At 36.6% G+C, this 8,021-nt stretch overlaps 1 pseudogene; it reads right to left on the bottom strand.

Moving 5' to 3' along the window:
* Positions 1-795: 795 nt before the first annotated feature.
* On the bottom strand, positions 796-2,109 carry LOC103201712 (annotated as a pseudogene).
* Positions 2,110-8,021: the final 5,912 nt, after the last annotated feature.

Genomic DNA, 8,021 nt, shown 5'->3' with positions numbered 1-8,021 from the left:
CACCGTCATATTTGATAGACATTTTATTGGATTTATAATTCTTTTTTGGTAAATTTTTCTCTCAGGGTTTTATTTATGTCATCCTATTGCCTTCTTCCTGCATGCTTTCTGCTGAGAAAACAGAGCTTAAGTCTTATTGATTCTCCTTCTTAGGTGACTTTTCATCTTCCTCAAACTGTTTTCAAGATTCTTTCTTTTTCTTTGATTTTGGAAAATTTGATGGCGATACATCTTGGTGACTTTCTTTTGAGGTCTGCTGTATTTGGGATTCATTGAGCTGGTTGATGTATACTGTCTCGTGTTTCATGATATTAAGGAAATTTTCTTCCAACAAATATTTGAGTTTTTTTTTTTTTTTTTTTTGGTGCTTTTTTCTTGTCTCTTCCTGTTCTGGAATTCCAATGTCACATAAATTAGTCCTCTTCATAGTTTCCCAAATGAATCATAAGCCTTCTTTATTTTGTTTGTTTGTTTATTTATTTATTTATTGGTTACTCTTCCTCCAACAGATTGATGTTGAGAGATTTGTCTTCAGTCTCATTAAATCTGTGTTTTATTTTTTTTCTTTTCCAGCCTCTCACAAGACCAATTTTTATTTTCTTTTTCATAGACAAAATTTTAAAATAAGAATGGAACCACATAAGAGAAGATACACAAGGAGAACTTTAATGTAGGGAAAAAAAAAAAAGACCTTGCTGGGAAACCTTGAAGAAAAAAAACAAACATTTCACAGATGCACAAGAGGCTCACATTGTAAACGGGATCAAGCTGCTATATGGATTTTCCCTCACAACATCATTGCTTCATTTTGCTCAGCCTGTGATCTCGCTCGATTTCAAACTGCCTGTGGTCCACTCGGTCTAGAAAATGTATCCCTCTCTCCCTGGATTATGGATGGCCATTTCTTCTCCAGTTTCCTCTCCCTCCTTGAAGCTCTCCTACTCCAATTTGAACTTCTCTAAGGTCCTCATTTTCTAGCTCTTGGATCCAATTTTCCCTGAAAGGCTGCTCATGGCACTTGATCTCTTTAACCCTAACCATAGTCGGTAAAGGAAGAGCTAACTGGGTTTTTGCCTGCAGTTTCCCTTTCTCATTTGTTTGAACAAGGATTTAACTTCTTTAGATGTAGCATCCACTTCTTTAGTCACCCTGACTTCTTCACCAGCAAAATCAAATACCTTGGTGATTTTGACCTTTTCTGTTTCTTTAGGCTTCTAAAGCTTTTCTGGTCTGACCAGAATTTACTTGAATTTGACTCTTCAGTCTCTTCTCCGCTCTTAACTTGTGTAATTGGGGGCACTTTTGATTTTGGTCCCACATCATTGAGACAGCTGGCTCAGAGTTCACCCACCTTTTTTTTCCTTGCATCCTCTGACCTGACCCTGCTTTCTTGCTCCACAACTGCCTCTTCCTCCTCACTGCTGCTTCCTCCAGATTCCACTCTGGCATTTGCCTCTTCATCTTCTCTAATGAGAGGCCACTTTGTTTTCTCTTTCAGGCTGGAATGCTCTGAGCCTTCACCCTGCCCTTTGATTTTCTGTGTCTGGTCTTCACCATCCACTTCATATTCCTTCACTAATTCATTTACATCACCTTCACTATACTATACACTCGAGGGCACATAGTCTTCTTCTTCCTCAAAGGTGGAAAAGTCTTCAGAATTGAATAGTTCCTTGTCAGTACCATACAGTATACACCAACCTGAAAGACCATTGTGGCTACCCCTATCAGGGGTGCACTAGGGAAAGACCACAGAGATGTGGCAACGTCCTCATTCTGTGTTTTGTTGATTCAAATCTCCTCCTTTGTCCCTCCAATGCATTATCCACATCTGAAATTTAATATTTATCTTTTGGCTTTCTATTGGCTGTTTTTGTATAGTTTCTAATTTTTTACTTCTTTTGTCAATTTGTTCTTGCATTGCTGTTTTGAATTATTTTAGAGTGTTGTCTGTGTTTTCCTATATTTTGTCTGCAGTTTTGAGTTTTCTCTCAATCTTTTGAAAGTACGTAATGTAACTATTTTTAATTCCTTATCAGGAAATTTCACCAGCATATCTTCCTCTGGAAGATTTCCTGGCACTGTACTTTTCTCCCTTGTTAGAGGCATCGAGATCTGTTTGCTTTTTATGTGTGTGTGATTTGAAATTGTCTGTTATTTCTGAGACATTGTAGTATTATTGTATTAATTTGTTGATTATATGTGTGTTTGCTTCACCCTGATTTTTTGTTTTGGCTTGTTTTAATATATCCAGGCAACAGGGTGTAATGTTCCTCTGGTCATTAGTTTCGCAATGTACACTAGGGCATGTACCATCTGTCACTGGGTAGATTTGTTAGCAGGTGGGAGGGTGGCAGTAGTCTTTGATCACTGATTGTGCAGAGCAGCTGAGGGCAAGCTGGGTGGGTGTTGGCTGCTGTCTGTTATTGGCAGTAGTGCTGTAGCAGGTGGTGATACTTGCCCAATGGGTGGGACAACAGGTGTAGTTGAGTATGGTTGGGTTGGGTCACTGGCTTCCACCTGAGTCTTTGTTGTAGAGTGTCTGGGTAGTGTGTCTGCCTAGTTGGCTATCTTGAACTTGGACTAACATACCATCAGTTCTTGACCATATGCTACCTCCAGAAATAGCTGAACATAGACCAATTCTTTTTGCTGCAGTGACTCTGTATTCCTTCCATCTTTTCTTCCTGCTTCCTGCATTGCTAAATATTTTACCCATAGCAATCTTTAAAGTTGCAACACAAAGCTTGAATTTTTCCTTCAATTCTTTTACCTGGAGGAATGGTGAGCATATTCTTTCCTTTTGGTTTTCTAACTTCAGGTCTTTGCACATTTCAACATAATACCTTGTCTTCTCAAGCCACCCTTTGAAATCATCTCTTCAACTCTTTTACTTCATAATTTATTCCTTTCACTTTAGCTACTCTAGGTTCAACTGTAAGTTTCAGAGTCTCTCCTGACATTCATTTTGATCTTTTCTTTCTTTTTTGTCTTTTTAATGAACTTTTGCTTTCTTCATGTATGATGTCCTTGATTTCATACCAAAACTTGTCTGGTCTTTGGTCATTAGTGTTTAATGTGTCAATTCTATTCTTCAGATTGTCTCCAAATTCAAGTGGTATAAAGTCAAGGTCAAGGAGCTCAAGGATAAGGGACTTGACTGCTAGCTGGGAGGTCAGGAGTTCAAATCCACTAGCGGCTCTGCAGAAGGAAGACTGGATTATCTACTTCCATAAAGATTTACAGCCTTGGAAATCCATTGGGTTTGCTATGAATTAGAATTGACTCAGTGGCAGTGAGCTTGTTTATACACACACACACACACACACACATACACTCAAGGTCATATTATAGTTTTCATGGATTTTTTTTTTTTTTTTTTGTAATTTTCTTCATTTTCAACTTTACCTTGGATATGAACAATTGATAGTCTGTTCCATAGTTGGCCCCTGGCCTTGTTCTCACTGATGATATTGAGCTTCTTCATTTCCTCTTTCCACAGATGTAGTCAATTTGATTCCTGTATGTCCCATGAGGTGACGTCCACATGAATTTTGTTAGGTGCCTTTGAGTCAGCTCCAACTCATTACAACCCAGCATACAATAGAACTTAACATTTCCTGGGCCTGCATGACCCTCACAATCCTTGTCATGCTTGAGCCCATTCTTGCAGCCACTGTGTTATACATCTCCTTGTGCATCTTTCCTTTTTTTTTTTTTGCTGATCCACTACTTTACCTTCCATGATATCCTTCTCCATGGATTGGTTCCTTCTGAGAAAACTATTTGCCATAAAAAAGCCATTAAATCAAACTCCACTATCATTGAGTAGATTCTGAGTAAAAGTGATCCTCATTGGGTTTCTAAGGCTGTAAACCTCTACAGAAGTTTTACTGCCCATCTTTCTTCCATGGAGCAGCCGATGGGTTCAAACCATGGACCTTGATTAGCAGCCAAATGCCTCAACCATTACACCAGCAGAGCTCATTTAATAAGCTGTTAGCATAGCAAAATTCCATCATATGATCACTGGCATCATGTCTGTGACCAATTACTTATCCTTCTTGTTTCGAATTTTTACATTCCAATTATCAGTAATTATCCCTGAATCTCAATTGCATTTTTGATCAATGTCAGACTGCAGAAGTATGCAAAAATTTTCAATTTCTTCTTCTTTGACATTTGTGGTTGGTGCATAAATTTGAACAACAGTTGTATTAACGAGTAGGTTGGCATTGAACTGCTGAAAATTCAAGACAGATTAGGTAGAGGATGGGGAATAAAGGATGTCACTGTTGATATCAGATGGATCTTGGCTGAAAGCAAAGAATATGGGAAAGATGTTTACCTATGTTTTTTAGACTATGCAAAGACATTTGATTATGTTGATCATTATAAATTATGAATAACACTATGAAGAATGGGAATTCCAGAACACTTAATTGTACTCATGTGGATCCTGTTCATAGACTAAGAGGCAGTCATTTGAACAATGAGATTCAGCATGGTTTAAAATCAGAAAAGATATGTGTCAGAGCTTTATCTTTTCACCATACTTCCTCAATCTCTATGCTGAACAAATAATCTAAGAAGCTGGAATATGTGAAGAAGAATACAAAATCAGGATTGGAGAAAGACTCATTAAAAGCCTGCAATATGCAGATGAAACAATCTTGCTTGCTGAAAGTGAAGAAGACTTGAAGCACTTACTGATAAATATCAAAGACTACAGTCTTCAGTATGGATTACACTTCAACATAAAGAAAACAAAAGTCCTCACAACTGGACCCTAAAGAACCATCATGATAAATGGAGAAAAGATGAATGTTATTAAGGATTTCTTTTAGTGGGATACGTAATCAACACCATAGAATAAAAAGTCAAGAAATCAGATGACATATTGCCTTGGACAAATCTGCTGTAAAAGATCTCTTTGAAGTGTTAAAAAGAAAAAAAAATGTCACTTGAGGAAAAAGGCAAGCCTGACTCAACACATGGTATTTTCAATCACCTTACATGCATGCAAAAGCTACACAATAAGTATGGAAGACTGAAGAAGAATTAATGCATTTGAATTATGCTATTGTTGAAGAATATTCAATACACCATGGACTACCACAAGAACAGATTTGTCTTGGAGGAAGTCCAGTCAGAATGCATCTTAGAGGGAAAATGGCAAGACTTCACTTCAATTACTTTGGCCATGTTGTCAAGAGCGACCAACCCCTGGACAAGGACAACCTGCTTGGTGAAGTAAAGAGATACCCAGAGTTATTAAGAGGGACCAGTCCTTGAAGAAGGCCATTAAGCTTGGCAAAGTAGAAGCTTAGCTAAAAAGAAGGCCCTCAATGAAATGGATTGACACAGTGGCTCCAACAATGGGCTCAGACATGGCAGTGATTTTGAGAATAGTATAGGACCAGGCAGCTTTTGTTCTGTTATACATAAGGTCTCTATGAGGCGGTAATGACTCGACAGCACTCAATCACAGCAATGACACAGAATTAAAGAGAGGACTCCAAAGACAATAATCAAAAAAGTTGAAAGTAAGGATAAGTTCTTTTTTTTACAGTCAAATGGAGTGTCTGTCATTTGAAAAATGACATTAAGAAAAGACAAGACTATACAGATTTGACACTGAGATCAAGCTTTTAAAAATTAGTCATTAAATCCATGCATCACATTCTAATTTTAATGATAGTCTCAGAAGATCTTTTCTTTTGTTTTTGTTTTGAAAATATAAATGCACATAATTCTCAGGTTATTAAACTTCTGTCAAAAATACAACTTTTCCATTTGTATCATAACCTCATTTTTTTTTTCTTTTCTTCTTTTATCATGTGAGATAGAAAACAAAATTTCTATATTTCCTCCTACTCCTGCCCCCTCAGATTTAAACTGTTCAAGTGATAGCCATGCTGGTATATGACAGTGTCGAGGAGGGTGTCTTTAATAGTAAGAGAACCACTTAAAGCATCAGGAAGCCACCAAAGAGTTTTGGCCAGCTAATGGGTAATGAAGAAGAATTGGGCTAACCTGGTTATTGCTGACATTATTATGGTAATAATAAGAAAGAAACTTATATTTAGGTGCTGTATTTTAAAGTGTGTTCATGTAGCTCATTCAATTACTCCTCATAGACTAACAGAAATAAGAAAAAGATATTTATTTTTCTGATTCCTTCCTGTCTGTTACGTTGTGCTGTCTCAACACTCTCAAGAACCAGACTTCCAGAAATTTTATTCTACTTTGATTCTTTGACTGATTGCTTTAAAAATTGTTACATGTATACTTAGCTTATTACTTTCTGAAGTTAATCAATATCTATGTTGTTGTTTGTTACTTCTGAATCAATTTCTCCTCTTAGTAACTCCAAGTGTGCACAGTAGGAACTGAACTCCATAGGGCCTTCAAGGCTAAGCCTTTTCAGAAGCAGATCAACTGGCCTTATTTACAAGGTACGACATTCTACTGTTTTCTTGTTTCCATAATTTTAGAGAATTTGACTTTGGGTATAACTATAATGTTGCCTATTTTGAAAGTAATCTGTCTTCTTTCCCTGACTGCTTTCAAGATGTAGCTGTTTTGTTCTTCTGTAGTTTCACTATGACATGTGCAGATGCACCTTTGTTTTTATTATCTTGCTTGGAATTCATATGGTGTTTTGAATTTTTTCATTCAGTCTTTCACCAATTCATGAAAATTCTTAGTCACTATCTCTTTAAATATTGTATTTGCTTCAGTTCCCTCAACTATAAGATTGGGATAACTAGTATACCTATCTTATACGGCTTTTGTTTTAGATGGAATAGCATATATAAAGGTTGTATAAAGTATTGACATATAAACAAGAATTCAATTAATGTTGGATGTGTATACCATTTTCCCTAAAGTGATTTATAGTCTAGCATAAGAGTTTCAAGTTGTATCTAAAAAATTCTAATAAATCTAGTGTGATATGCTCTGTAGGTGGTACAATAAATATGTTATGATAGTTTGAAAAAATGAAAGAACATTTCACCCAGTGTACCACAAAAACTTGTGGGAAAAATCCATAACATCAATACAGAAAATATTTCTAACAGTTTTTCTGGATTAGTGTGTTACAGAGACAAAAACAGTTAATCACCTGTCCTTTCCCTACCCTTGCATAGCAAGCCACAAAGATAAAGTGACACAACACAGATTTACTGTTGAACCGGCACTCAGTCACATATATGTTCTAACTGATTGCTATGAATATTCTGTTGTTGAGGCTTGGGATTTGTGTGTTTTCTGAACTCTGTATCTAGGAATTAAAAAAAAAAAAAGGAAGAAGAGTTTTGGTGTCTTTCCTCAAATGTGGAGATAATTTTAAACGTAAACTCTCGGAAAAGTCATGGACATCTACTCTTCAATGTGGAAAGTAGGCGGATATTGTTTTATTTTATTATGCTTATTATTATTAGTTTGGTCACAGCCTTGAAATCGCCAAGGCATAGTTCTAACGCTACTCTGGCCACAATGCTCTGGAAGCCCTCCTCCGGCATCTGCCTTTAATCACAGACAATATGGTTTGTGTTTAGAATCGAATGACTGTCATCATCTAGCACTAATGTTCTCTGTCACAGGGACTTAACAACCCATTTGGGGAACACTCTCAGTGACTTTCAAATTCAATATTCTCTACAAACTCCTAGCTTTTCATTAACTGTGCCATGTGGGTTTCCAAGGCGTGATGCCCAATGGTATTATTTTTCCGAAGAGGTTATAGGAGAGAAGCGTTTATTTATTTATTTTCCCCCAAAAATGTATATTTTAGTACATCTAAACATACAAACCCATCATAGTTCTCATGTAAAAATCTGGGTTCACAGACTCCATTCAGGATTTAACCTCTTTTACAATTGAAAGTGAACGTGCTTTTGGATTACATAATATGCAATTACCCAGTCCATGATGGAACTGAATTACAAACTGTTGTTGATTTTCTGCATGGAGCTTACTTAGCTGTTTGATATATATTTTCTCATTAGCTTTTC

This window comes from Orycteropus afer, unplaced genomic scaffold, assembly GCF_000298275.1.
Source record: "Orycteropus afer afer isolate SDZICR_OR568_19922 unplaced genomic scaffold, OryAfe1.0 scaffold00161, whole genome shotgun sequence".
Classification (NCBI taxonomy): Eukaryota; Metazoa; Chordata; class Mammalia; order Tubulidentata; family Orycteropodidae; genus Orycteropus; species Orycteropus afer.
The sequence above is the reverse complement of the archived record's forward strand: the minus strand, read 5'-3'. Positions and strand labels throughout refer to the sequence as shown.